The 13,144-nt window shown below is 41.9% G+C and overlaps 1 pseudogene; it reads left to right on the forward strand.

The window, feature by feature from the left end:
- The first annotated feature begins 5,953 nt into the window (after positions 1–5,953).
- Positions 5,954–11,105, forward strand: LOC102972792 (annotated as a pseudogene).
- The last annotated feature ends 2,039 nt before the right edge of the window (positions 11,106–13,144 follow it).

Raw genomic sequence — 13,144 nt, forward strand, 5'->3', positions numbered from 1 at the left:
ACAAATGCCTTCAAGTTTTGATATTATTTGTTAAATTTATTAGAGTTGAACTATCTCGAGAGCAAATCAGGCATTTTGTTCCACAGAAATTTATTGAGTTTCTTGTTTAAGTTTGTATGTGACATGCAATGATACTAACGAAGTCTCTGACCCCAAGGAACTTGTAATGTAGACAGGGAGATAAAATACATGACTACAATATGAGGCAGAATTTAAGACATTTGGCACTTAAAGGATTCAGAAGAAAGAAGTCACTTCTACCAGGGTGGTCAGGAAAGGCTTCATGGAGGAGGTGGGGTTTCTGCTGAGCCTTGAGTTTGAGTACACTCTTAATGGGAAGAGGTGGGTGAGGTAAAATGGATAGGCTGAGAAAACATGTGGAGTACTATGCCAAGAAAGGAGATCCTGTAAGAAAAGTGGGGATTATCGACTCTCCAAGTGCACAGAGACATCAAAGAGGCACAAGGCTGAGAAGGCCGGTTTGAGAACCGTTTCCAGAAGGAAGTAAGGAACATGGGTTGAAATGACATAGGAAGTAAGCGGGTGGCAGGGGGGAGTAAGAACAGCAAACAGACTGAGTCACTAAACCGCATAGTTGAGGGAAGGAGAGGGAGAGAAACAAGATACCCTGCGGAGCTGGTTTTCGTTGGTCTATTTGTATGTTGAGCATGAGGGACAGGAACTACTAAGAGGGGCAACCTCGGGTTCAGAGGTGGAGGTAGGACATTCCTAGTCAGGTTCAAGAGGAAAGGAACAGCATTTAACCTTGTGCAGGACACTGCCTCTATGGAAATGTGGTAAGGAAGATGAGAATGGAGAGTCAGAAGTTTTTTGAGGAGGAGAGGAACAAGTCCATTTTAATTTGAGTTTCGCCGCAAACAGACCGCGAGACAAGGATCTGGGTGCAATTAGTGCATGTAAGTGTGTGGCTGAGCAGATTACTATGGGCAACGGAGGCTCAGTTCTGCTGGGGACACATAAAAGGCTGTGGAATATGGCTGAGAATTGTCACCCTTAGGGGTGAGGAAGGTGGGGTATTTATCCATTTATTATGGGTTGAGGGAGTGGTCCTGGGGTTTAACTCTGAGGAAAAGCTCTTGGAGAAGCGCAGGCTTCTGTGTGTGTGTGTGTGTGTGTGTGTGTGTGTGAGAGAGAGAGAGAGAGAGAGAGACAGAGAGAGAGAGAGAGAGATGGGTGGGGCACTGTCAGGGCTGGCACTGTCAGGCAGGCTAAAGAGGCTCCTTGAGTCAGGGAGAGGGAATCTGAGAGCCTGGCACTGTGGCATATTTCTTGGGAGAAGCACATGCTTGGTATAGATCTGGCACATGGGAACCAGCTGGGCTTATCTGCGGAAATGGTTCCTTTGTGCACAAAGAGCAAATCTGGAAATGTACCCGGTGGAGAGGAGAGGAGAGAGAGAAACAGGGAAAACAGGGAGGTTGTCAGTCAGGATCAGATTTTAGTTGTGTTTCATGTGACTTGGGGAAAAAATTGGGGATGGAGGGAAGATTTGTTTTTACTTTATTTTTTTAAGCAAGTTTAAGAAGAAGGAACAGATTTCCCATATCTCTCCTGTCCCCACACATGTCTAGCCTCCCGCATGACTCACATCACTCACCAGAATGGTGCATTTGTTAAAATTTTTTTTAATGTTTATTTGTTTTTGAAAGAGAGAGAGAGAGAGAGAGTGCAACAGGGACAGGGGCAAAGAGAGAGGGAGACACAGAATCTGAAGCAGGCTCCAGGCTCTGAGCTGTCAGCATAGAGCCTGATGTGGAGCTCGAACTCAAGAACCGAGAGATCATTGACCTGAGTTGAAGTCAGATGCTTAACCGACTGAGCCCCACAGGTGCCCCAGAATGGTGCATTTTTTACCAATGATGAACCTGCATTGACGAATCATAATGACCCAAAGCCTGTAGTCTGTCTACCTGAGGGTTCATTCTTGGTGTTGTACATTCTATGGGTTGGGCAAATGCAAAATGATGTGTATCTATCATTGCAGTTCCACATAGAGGATTTTCACTACAGTGAAAGTCCTCTGTGCCCACCGACTCATCCTTTTTCCCAGCCCCTAACCCATGGCAACCACTGAACTTTTTACCATCTACATACTTTTTCGTCTCCAGGACTGTCATATAGTTGGAATCATACAGTATGCTGCCTCTTCAGGTTGACTTCTTTCACTTAGTAATATGCATTTAAGGTTCCTGAGGGGAGATTTTGTTTTTCTCTGAAATTACAAAAAGAGGATTCTAAGAAAAGTGAGGATCCACGGTTCTATGGTTTCTGGAAAATGAAAACCTAAAAGTGTATCATTGCATATTTAAAAAAAAATTTTTTTTAATGTTTATTTATTTTTGAGACAGAGACAGAGCATGAACAGGAGAGGGGCAGAGAGAGAGGGAGACACAGAATCTGAAGCAGGCTCCAGGCTCTGAGCTGTCGGCACAGAGCCCGACACGGGGCTCGAACCCACAAACCGCGAGATCATGACCTGAGCCGAAGTTGGAGGCTTAACCGACTGAGCCACCCAGACACCCCTATCATTGTGTATTTTACCTGTGAGACCCGGAAAGCAGGAGACCGAATGTTAGGATTATAAACAGCATGCCACGCCCAGCGTTATGTGGTTTACTTCTAACTGTTCAAGCAGCGCTCACTGTGGGACCGCATCAATAAAACCTTCATAACATTGGATGATTTACAACAGCCCATGGGGATCTGCAGGATGATAAGCCCAAACTGTTGCTAGGAGAAAGGCCCCTGGTGAGTGGAAAGATGCCAGCTGGAAGCTTCAGCTCCACGGACACAACCACAGCCCCAGCAGTTTCTGCAGGGCTGGGGACACAGGCACCATGGGAATACTTCTCCCACTGTATCTATGAAGCCATGGACATGGGAGCCCAGTCCAGAATTGAAATGGCTTCCTCATTTCTGCTAATCACTTAACTCACCCAACATTGGCATGATTGACTGGGCGTATTTGAAGGATCACCCGAATACAAGCAATTCCTATCTAGGACTGAGTTGAGTTGAGGTTCCCTAGCTGAAATCCAGATGAAAAGATGAGAATTGCATTTGTTTCTTTCTACATCCACTGTATACAGAAATATGACATTTATCATAATATTCCATGTATTCCATTTGTAATCTTATCAAAGAAATCTGGTTAATTTAACTCGATTTATCATCTCAGAGGGAAATGCTGCCTCCTTCATTTCATGATGTTCCCACCAAGGTGAATATGGAATGCACATCTTATTTTCTCAGCCTGATGTTAAACTAATTGACCTTAATTTTCCTGGAGGTTTTTTCTCCTTCTTTCTTCATTTGCCCTTCTCAAATACTTTTTTAAAGAAGAATCTCTACTCCAAAAATTAGTGAAATGAATTTATGATTCTGGCTCTCAACCTTCTGGTATTGGTTTTACCCCTGGTACGTTATGATTTTACCCCTAAAGATTTCAAATTTATCAATAAATAATTAAAATGCAGTGGAACCCTGTTCTTGCACCAGTGTGAGGGGCCCAGGAGAGCAATTCCCTCAGGCCTCAGCATTCTAGGGGAGGCTGTGAGGTGCATAGGGCAGGCATTAAACTGCAGGCTAAGAGGCAGATACCAACGATTAGTTGTGGGACCTCAGATACATGAGTTGTCCTTGGGGGTTCAGTTTATACCTATAAAATGAGGAAACCAGATTAGATCATTTCAAATATCTGCATGTTTAGAGTGGCTAAATATATAACTGGGAAATAGTGATGTAATGTTTATTTTTGATTTGGAAAAAGGCTATAGTAATAGTGAGGTTAAGGAAAATTGCCTCCGAAAATCTCTCCTGAAAAATAAACGCAGTTCCCTGAGAAAGGCACCTTGTCTGAGCATCAGCTGGTAATGCGAGTTGGTCGGGGAATGGATGGTTTTGGGCCAAAGAATTATCGAGAGAAAATCCACACCTGGCTTGTTTAGACTTGGGGACAGTGGGGGCAAGGGGTCAAAGCCTTCTGAACCATGAACCACTCACCATAATAAAAGTAAATTGGACCTTCTTTTTGCAGTAAACTAGGTAACACTAGGTAACACTAGGTAACAGTGGCAGAATGCTACATGACTGCATGAGCTCTTGGTCCCCTTCACTGCCTGTGATCCTCCCCGAACTGCATTCCTGGTGGTAAAAATAGCCAGCACTCTACAGCACTTACTAGGCTCAGGCACCTTTCAAGGGCCTTAGAGATGTTAACTTGCTTAATCCTATAACCTGCCATGAAATAAGCACTATTCTAATCACATTTCACAGATGGGGAAATTGAAGTGTAGAAAAGTTCAGTGACTGACCGAAGTCATACCGTGGGTAAGTAGGGATTCAAACCCGGTAGTCTAGCTGAGGTGTGCTCGTCACCATGAGGGTTTACCTGGTAGGGGAGGTAATGCCTCCTTGAAGTTATTTATGCTGTGAGAGGTGGTTGATATTGCCAAGAGAAAGTTGCTGCTGCTGATGTGTGTGTGTGTGTGTGTGTGTGTGTGTGTGTGATAAAAGCTTTACTTTGAATAATTTAAGAATCCTCTGATGCCTTCCTAGGACAGAGCCTGAGCCGGGTCTTCCCAACTTTGTTGACCTTGACCATGAGGGCTGGTCAAGATGGAGGGAGGTGGGGTAGAGGGCAAGACAGAGGGATGGGAGAGGAAACCCAGAGGCATCATGGAAGAAAGGACCCCTGGACATCTGTCAAGGCTTGAACAGACTGGAAGGCCAACTAGTGGGAGCAGGAGAGACCCTGGGGGCATCTTTTGGAATCCAGGCTTGTTCTTGATTGACAGGAAGGAGACTGGCTCTCTTTGAGGAAGGAGGACACACACAGAGCCTTCTAGATAATGGGCACAAAGGAGGAACAGGAGGGACCTGAAGGTTAGGAAAGCCCTCTTCACTGACTATCTGCAGTAGTGCTTCTCCTGGAGAATCTGGTTCAGTATACCTGGAGTCTTTATTTTTTAAAAATTCCCCTGGATGAATTCAACATGCATCACTTGTACAAAACACTGATCTGGTCCAGCCCTTTGCAGGTAAGTGTAGCTTGTGGCACATTTGTGTAGCTAAATAAGGTTTTATGTCCTCTTTATGGATGGCAAATGTGTCTTTCAGACTCCCACAGGGTGTGAGGGGAGGTGCCCTATTGGCAGGTTAAAGTGAGGATCCTGCAGAAAAGGAAGACAACCACTGGTGAGGGATTTCTGCTGACCTGAGGTTTATTCAGTGATGAACTACAAAATGACTTGAAGAAAACCAAGAGAAATCTCAGCACCATCCTTTGCCTTTATCTGTATCAGAAATCATTCATTGGGAAGTTGCCTTCTTTCAGGGGAAGGGCTGAGCCTTTCCTGCAGGACATTAACAGCAGTCATGCTTACATAATGCTTTATCATTTTCTTTCTTTCTTTTTGTTTATTTATTTATTTCAAAGAGAGAAAGCACGAATTGGGGGAGGCCAAAGAGAGAGGCAGACAGAGAATCCCAAGCAGGCTCCAAACTGTCAGCACCAGCCTGATGTGCGGCTCCAACCCACAAACCATGAGATCGTGACCTGAGCCAAAGTCAGTTGCTTAACCGACTGAGCCACCCAGATGCCCCTGTTTTATCATTTTCAAAACGCCTTCCATTTATAATTTCTCTAGGATGAGGAAGGTACTTGACTTGTGCCTAAGTATGCTCACTTCTTTTAATGTTGTTTGGGCTTTCATATCAGTTTATGAATCCAAATTAGAGATTAGTTAGTATTTATGTTGATAGTTGATAGTCAATTTTATAAGAAAACATAATTAACCAAATCTGGGTCTTAGTTATATATTTTAAACTTCTGACTTTCTGGCACCATCCAGTTGGAATTATTGTTGCCCTCCTGAGAGGAAAGAGTTAACAAGCAAGTCTGGTTATATCTCTTTGGGTGTCTCAAGGGACCATGGTTGACTCTTGTCCAATCCCTGGGAATGTGACTCTTGCAGAGTTTTTGAAGCTAGCAATTGATTTTATCACATACACTAGGAGCAATGGACTTCAGAATACCAGACCATCGGGTTGCTTTGCACGAACATCAAGATTAATGATGAGTATGCAGGCTATCAGTGGGGTACAGAATTTTGGTTGCTATGGTTGGTTGCTAGAACCATATGCCTGCATAACCAGCCTCCCATATAAACCTTGGACGATGAGATTCAAATAGGTTTCCCTGGACAGAGACATTTCACACATGTCCCTGTAGTTCCCTGCCAGGTAGAGAGAGAGCACTCCTAAGATTCTCAGATGACGAAGGACATCAGAAGTGTATGCTGGATCTTTCTGGACTCTACCAATGCACATCTATTACCAGTTGCTTTTGCTCTGTATCTCTTGGTGTAATAAATCTTAGCTGTGAGTATTACTTACTATGGAGTTTGTGAGCCCTCTAGCTCTTGAACTTAGGGAAGTTGTGAGATCTCCAATACACTTTTACTTATCACACTAATCGTGACCAGGTTAACAGTCTCAGGCCTGTCATCATAGAATACCTAGCATTGGCTTTATTGCCATAGACTTGGTATCTGGCACCTGTATAACAAGCCATGGTTTGGCCTTTCCTACACCCTAATACATGGGTTTAATCTCTATAATGATGTTGGTCTTGATTTCTCTGTATGGTATTGTAGTTTCTTATTGGAATGGAGGTGCTGCCCAGAAGCCCATCCTTTCTGCCGGGTCCAACAACACTGTTTGGTGTGCCAGTTCTTCTCATCCCAGTCTTGCCTCTGCTCTCTTCTTGTGGACACCTGCGACACCTGAATTACTACCATTGTAGCTACATATACTTGGGAGTAGGCCTCACTATCATTTACAGAGATTGGGGAAGTTATTTGGCTTTCAGACCATCCATTCCCAGAAGGAAATGACTGGTTTCAATATGACTGCTTTGAAAGCCCAAATCTATCCAAGACAGAATATAAGCATATGGGAATCAATAAGAAATGAATTTGACACACCTTGAGCTCCCCCTGCCCTAACATTTCTGTAGAGACCATCAAGGCAAATGATGGTAGTGAGGTGCAGGAGCAGAGCCGGGTGGCCCAGGATGGAATAGCGGAGACTAAGTGAAATGAAAACATCTGTATTGAGGGTAACCTGGTGTATGGTATCAGAGTCTGAGCAGGGTGAGGAGTGTACTCATGTAGACAGAAAGACATTCACGTGGAAGTATGACCTGGTTTGGATATTGGAGCCCAGTTGGAGTGAGGAAGGAATCTTCTCAGGATGGTGGCTTGGTTAGGGTGTCAAATTCTAAGTGGAATGGGGAGAAAAGTCACACCTTGGTGGTAGTGATCTAGTTGGAGTGGCAGAGCCCACCAGGGAGAGCATTTGGCTGGCAAAAAGGGGGCAATAGTGGGAAGATTGGCTTACAAAGAGGGATTCATCAAACAAGTAAATATATTGGTGATAATGGGAGCCAGGTTACTCATTGCTGGAGGAGAGAATTATAAATATGGAAAGAGAGAAAAATAGAATTAACCTTAGAGCATTGACTGAAATTGAAGATAACTGTGTGAATCCATTGTTTTCCATATAAATACAGAAATAAGTATGAAGTAAATCTTTCAGAAACAGTACTTAGGATTTTAGTCTCAGTCCCCTGAAAGGTCCTTGGAATCCTTAAGCAACCAGCACACCTAGTACCCAGATTTTGGTTTGTAAACACTTTTCTGATCTGAAAAAGACCAGAACTTCGTGGAAAAAAATTATTGATTCTGGGTGAGCCTAGAACAGCCTTTTGACCAGAAAGTAGTAAAGAAGTGCTCAAAAAATGATTAGAAGATCTTTTTTGAACTTAGCAAACTCAACACCTAAGAAACAAATAATCCAGTGAAGAAATGGACAGAAGACATGCATAGACATTTTTTCCAAAGAAGACATCCAAATGGCTAACAGACACATGAAAAGATGCTCAACATCACTCATCATCAGGGAAATACAAATCAAAACCACATTGAGATACCACCTCACACTGGTCAGAGTGGTTAAAAATAACAACTCAGGAAACGAGATGTTGGCAAGGATGTGGAGAAAAGGAAACTCTTGCATTGTAGATGGGAATGCAAACTGGTAGAGCCACTCTGGAAAACAGTGTGGAGGTTCCTCAAAAAATTAAAGATGGAATTACCCTACGATCCAGCAATAACACTATTAGGAATTTATCCAAAGAATACAGGAGTGTTGGTTCACAGAGGCACATGCACCCCAATGTTTATAGCAGTGCTATCAACAATAGCCAAATCATGGAGAGAGTCTAAATGACCATCAACTGATGAATGGATAAAGAATATGTGGTATATATATATATATAAAATATAAAATACTACTCAGTGATGAAAAAGAATGAAATCTTGCCATTTGCAGCAACATGGATGGAACTGGAAGTTATTATGCTAAGTGAGATAAGTAAGTCAGAGAAAGACAGATATCATATGTTTTCACTCATATGTGGAAATTGAGAAACTTAACAGAAGACCATGGGGGAAGGGAAGGGGAAAAAAATAGTTACAGAAAGGGAGGGAGGCAAACCATAAGAGACTCTTAAATACAGAGAACAAGCTAAGGGTTGATGGGAGGTGGTCAGGAGAGAGAGGAAAATGGGTGAAGGGCATTGAGGAGGGCACTTGTTAGGATGAGCACTGGGTATTGTATTTAAGCAATGAATCACAGGAATCTACCCCCAAAGCCAAGAGCACACTGTATATATACACTGTATGTTAGGCAACTTGACAACAAATTATATTAAAAATAATAATAAATAAATAGATAAATACAGAGAACAAACTAAGGGTGGAAAGAGGTGGGGGCCGGGGGGGGGGGTGGAGAAAATGGGTGATGGGCATTGAGGAGGGCACTTGTTGGGATGAGCAGTGGATGTTTTATGTAAGTGGTGAATCATGGGAATCTACTCCCAAAGCCAAGAGCACATCATATACACTGTATGTTAGCTAACTTGACAATAAATTATACATACATATATATATATATATATATATATATATATATATATATATATATAATAGTATATCTGAAAAACAAACATGTGACAATTAAAAAAACAAACAAAAAACAAATGTCTCATCAATAGCCTAATCTCCAGGAACTCCCTACTATCTTAATGATAATGCTTTGCTAGAGGGAGAAACAACCTTAGTTTGACAATAGCTGGGCTTCCAGTAATCTGCAAATCCTCTTTAGCATATGGAAGTCCTTTTAGGAAACTTTCTCTTGACTTTACCTCTCCCAACTACACGGTATATAAATAGTCACTTTGCACAACCCCACTGCAGCTCTTTCTGCCCATGGATCCTGTCCCTGTGCTTTAATAAAATCACATTTTTGCACAAGAAAGAAAGAAAGAAAGAAAGAAAGAAAGAAAGAAAGAAAGAAAGAAAGAAAATGGTGAGAACATGTTGGGGTACCTGGGTGGCTTAGTTGGTTAAGCGTCCGACTCTTGGTTTCAGCTCAGGTAATGATATTATGGTTTATGGGTTCGAGCCCTGCATTGGGTTCTGCACTGGCAGTACAGAGTCTGCTTAGGATTCTCTCTCTCTCCCTTTCTCTCTGCCCCTTCCCTGTTCACACACACACTCTTTCTAAATAAATATATAAGTAAACATTTTTTTTAAATGATGAGAACATGTCAAAGATATACAGAGCTGTTTGAAGGGGCTCATTCAACAAAACATTGATGAGAACATCAAAATCAAAATGATAAGAATAGATCACAAACCCTTGAATAAAGTAGAAATTCCTAAGTACATACTAATATAGATGAATAAATGAATAAATGAATAGTTGTATGAGGAACAGCATAATACAAAATATAGATTAACTATAAAGGGAATGAAAATTGACTTTACAGTGGAGAAGCCTGGCAGATAACACCTTTACCAACTTATCAAAGTAAACATCACCAGTAATGAGACAAATCAAAATCATGAACCACTTGATATAATGCAATGTGAAAAACATGGTCTCAATATTGTGATATTCCTGCAGAATTGCTTGATCAGAATATAATCATTAGAAACACCAGACGAACCCAAACTGAGAGACATTCCTCGAAGTAACTGGTCTATCATCTTCACAGGTGTCAAGATCATGAAAGTCAAGAAAAAGTAAATAAATGTTTTAGACTGAAAGAGACTGTAGGCACATGATAGCTAAATGAAGGGTTCCAACTAGATCTTTTTGCTCTCAAGGACATTATTGGGACAGTTGGTGAAATTTGAATGGCTTTGAGGATCAGACGATAGTAATATATCATCATTAATTTCCCAATTGTAACTGTTGTGTTGTTCTGTAGGAAAATGTCCTTATTTGTAGGAAATATACACCCAAGAATTTGGGAGTGGCAGGGCATCATTGGCAACCTACTCCAAAGTAGAACAGGAAAAAAAAAAGTGCTTTGCACTGTACTTTCAACTTTTCTGTAAGCTTGAAGTTATTTCAAAGTACATTGTTTAAAATGTTTTTTTAAAATATGGTGAATCCTGTGTAACTGCCATCTTGTGTCCCTGTGAGTATGACCTAATCTCAGCTGGTCCCCCAGAGACCCCTTGAATGCCAGCCCTCACCCCCTCGAGGTCCCATTTCTGCTCCAACAAGAGAGCAGAACGAAACTGGTGTGAACCCAGAGAAATTTGCCAAATTGCAAGCACAGGTGTGCAGTGGTGGGAAAGGAGCAGCTCCCTGAAAGAGGAGGTAGTTTGCAGAATGGTTACAGCAGATGATAAAAAACTTCAGTTCTCCTTAAAGAAGTTGGGGGTAAACAATACCTCTGGTATTGATCCACTCTAACAACCCTAAAGTTCAGTCATTACAGGCCATGCTGAGAGGAAGCATCTGACAGAAATGCTACCCGGTATGGTAAACCAACTTGGTGCAGACAGTCTGACAATTTCAGAAGATTGGCTGAAGCTCTGCTCACACAATCTGTGGATGGAAAAGCACCACTTGCTACCAGAGAGGAAGAGGAGGATGAAGTTCCAGATCTCGTGGAGAATGTTTTGAAGCTTCCAAGAATGGAACAGAGTTGTGTCAACCTCTGAAGAAGATAGAACTTGAAGAAGTTACTAGGGGCTGCTATTTCATATTATGACTGGTTTTTAATTTTTTTACATTTATTTATTTGGAGCGGGGGAGGGGCAGAGAGAGAGGAAGACCGAGAATCCTAAGCAGGATCTGCACTGTCAGCATACAGCCTGACTCAGGGCTTGATCTCAGGAACCGTGAGATCATAAACTGAGCTGAGATCAAGAGTTGGATGCTTAACTGACTGAGTCACCCAGATGTCCCATGACTACTTTTTAAAGTTTTGTTCATGCATCTGACAAAATCCAGATCCCTAAGCCCAAGCCCCTTGGACACTGCAACTCTGCTCAGTTTTTGCTTAGACACAATTCATTCTTTGCAGCTAATTAAGCTGAAGAAACCTGGGAATAAAGTTTGAAACAGGTTAATAAAGTTATCTGCAGGGTGCCTGGGTGGCTCAGTCAGTTAAGTGAGTTTAAGAGCCAACTTCGGCTCAGGCCATAATCTCAAGGTTTGTGAGTTCAAGCCCTGCATTGGGCTCTGTGCTGACAGCTCAGAACCTGGAGCCTCCTTTGGATTCTGTCTCCCTCTCTCTCTGTCCCTCCCCTGCTTGCACTCTCTTTCTCTCAAAAATAAAATAAAAAAAAAAATAAATAAAGTTCTTTGCCTAGTTAAAAAAATAGGATGAGTCCCTTTTTAATTAATTAACTATAATATTTATTGAGTGGCTCAAACAGGAAATCATACGAGATTTCAGGTTACCTCTCTCCCCTTCACCTCTAAGTAGCCCACCAGCCAGTATCTCCTTTCTAGAGCCCAAGCTCAACCTATCAGCAAAGCCACTGGACAAACACCAAAGAACTTTGTGGCCAATCGTTTCTCATCTTAAATATCTGTTTCAGCTGAGGAGAGAACAACATTTTTCCCAGTTACTCCGAGGGTACCCTAACTTGACAAAAATCAAAGCCCCTACTCCAGCTATGGGGCCACTGACTTCTAGAAACCTGTTCTTTTTCTTTAAAAAATTTTAAGGCAACATCTTTAGTGCTGAGATAAAGTTAAGCGGAGCTGCTGGATAAAAAGAACCAAATTAATGAAAATAAGAAACAGCCATGTGGACAGGGGAGGACGAAAGACCTAGCAAAGCCCTGGCTTATAGTCCCACTCTTTCCTCCTGGTTCACTTTCTGGAAACTGTGTGTCTCCATACAACAATCAGGAAAGCTCTGCAGGGAGTAGAGCACCCTTGACCGAGTGAATAAACTGAAAAACAGGCATCCAGCACCAGCCTGTTACAAGGCTCTGAAATCAAGTCAGAAAAGTCAGATTGAGAGTAATTCAGTTACCTGAATAATGATTTTGGGTTCAAAATAACTGCGACTATTGCTTCCTTTGATCAAAAATTCTTTTTGTAAAAGTTTTTTTTCCTGCATCCCTGCTGGACAACAGACCATTTCTTGGAAGGTGCCTGGGGAATCTGCTATTAGTAGAGAAGCTAATTTTAATGAGGCAGTTTGAATACCCTCCCCAGCAGTCTGGGTGCAGGCCCAAGCCTTTCTTGGAGTGTTTGTCCTTCTCCTGCCCTCAGAGGAATTAATTTCTTTGTCCTGCTGATTTCCTTTCCCTGCTTAAAATGGAAAAAAAAAAAAAAAAAAGAAAAGAAAAAGAAAAAGAAAAGAAAAGGTTCTGTTGGACTTACCCTGTATTTGTTTCCCTTCCCTCTTGACTCACTTGGATTTTTTTGTGTGTTTGACCTTTCCTTACTTTTAAAGTCTGGTTGATTTTGGCTGACATGAGTTTAAATGTGTCTACATGTCTGCATACCAAATAAATATAGCAACATCAGTTTGGACTTCTCTGGAATTCAAAGATAAAGCTTCCACCTTGCAGTTTAATCCCTTAAAGGGAACTGCTCTTTCCCATTTCTCTCCAACCTGGGGTCAGTTCTAGAAAGAGATATCTATATTTAATGTTCTCAGGATCCGGGAATGCAATATCATATCCATTGAACATAATTACTATTATGTGACCATATTTGGTCATTTACTCTTACATTC

This window comes from Panthera tigris, chromosome B4 (assembly GCF_018350195.1).
Source record: "Panthera tigris isolate Pti1 chromosome B4, P.tigris_Pti1_mat1.1, whole genome shotgun sequence".
Taxonomy (NCBI): Eukaryota; Metazoa; Chordata; class Mammalia; order Carnivora; family Felidae; genus Panthera; species Panthera tigris.